Source organism: Apis dorsata, unplaced genomic scaffold (genome assembly GCF_000469605.1).
Source record: "Apis dorsata unplaced genomic scaffold, Apis dorsata 1.3 scaffold_170, whole genome shotgun sequence".
Classification (NCBI taxonomy): Eukaryota; Metazoa; Arthropoda; class Insecta; order Hymenoptera; family Apidae; genus Apis; species Apis dorsata.
In genome coordinates this window covers 523,774-525,274 of record NW_006263458.1, presented here as the reverse complement: position 1 = coordinate 525,274, position 1,501 = coordinate 523,774, and positions in this window count along the sequence as shown.

Below are 1,501 nucleotides of genomic sequence, written 5' to 3'. Positions count from 1 at the left end.
TTTTTTTTTTTTTTTTTTTTTTTTTTAAATTCGTTCGAGTCGAAAAGCCCCCCCTTTTTCATCGATTTATCCCTCGATCTTGGGTTGTTTATTAATCGTACTTTGCGAGAGTTAACAATTATTAAACAGTGTGCAATTAGCGAACGCCGTGACGAAAATATAATATACCATAGTCACAGTTATATATTTGATATATCGTTGGATCTTTCATCGAATCGATGAAAGTTTATTTTCTCTTTTCTTTTCTCTTTTTTTTTTTTTTTTTTTTTTCTTTGAAGAACAAAATATTATCGCATCGAATTGGAAGAAACTCGAAGACTCACGTTCTTTGTCCTCAGTGTGAGACAGCGAGTGTAATATGACTCATTCGTTCCTTCTAGAAGAAATAGATCGATCCAAGTTGTAGCGAGTAGCGAAGAAAAAGAAAAGAAAAAGGTATTTAACCGCTAAACGATAGGGCGTTAAGATCGTAATAGAGATAGAGGCGCGCGGAGCAGAATGTAAATAAAAGTTCGCGTGTTTATCGTGATGTGTAAGAAGTAAGTGCAATGTATCATAAGTGAATGTAATTTCATAGAATTTTGATGGAAACTGTACAATACGTATCTGTAGGCGAAGAACTCGCATAAAGATGCGCGTTGTCTTTGAGCGAGCACAGTGAGATCGTTGTTTCCGTTTCGAACAAATTTCGCATACAAGTTCGCCATCATCCTTCCACTCGTGCGATTTAAAATATTACATTGACTATTACATCAAAAAATTCGTTTCATTTTTCACGTATTATTATTAATTCTCTAGTTAATTCAATTTATCGACACCAACGTAATACGTTCACCATTTCGAAGCGTTAAATAATAACGGTCTCGATATATATCGTTGCTTAATGTGGAAACATCAGAATTGAAATCAATTGTGGTATTATTTGTACAAACGAGAATCGTTTAAACCCTCTACGATAATTTGTTTTTACGGAAAAAATGATAGTTTCAGTGATTGAACAATTATCGTTATCAATCAAATTAGACGATTCTCGTCGATGTTGCGTTACAACAATTTATAAAAATTATTTGATTCAAAGTTGATTGTAAGCTTCTTCTTCTATATTTTATTTCGTTCTTTTTCCACGATAATTTCAATATTGTTGTTGTACCCGAGTATTGTTATTAATTAATTATTTCTCACTATAAATAACTATTTTCTCGAGCAAGGTAGCCGAGTGATAATGAATAACGCATTATAAGCGGCTCAACGTGCAATAGTTTTTAATTCGATCATTTCACATGAATCGTCACGGCGATCGTGAACCCTTCTCACGATCCTTGCAGCGGAGACAATTAATGCGATACGTACGATCGTTTATATATTCTGTATGTCGAGTTTACATGCGATATCTCGATATTACGTTAATGTCTATGGAAATTAACATAGTGAGAATTTAATTTTAATTTAATTTTAACACGATAACAGAAAAAATAATAATAATAATAATAATCTCGGCCAA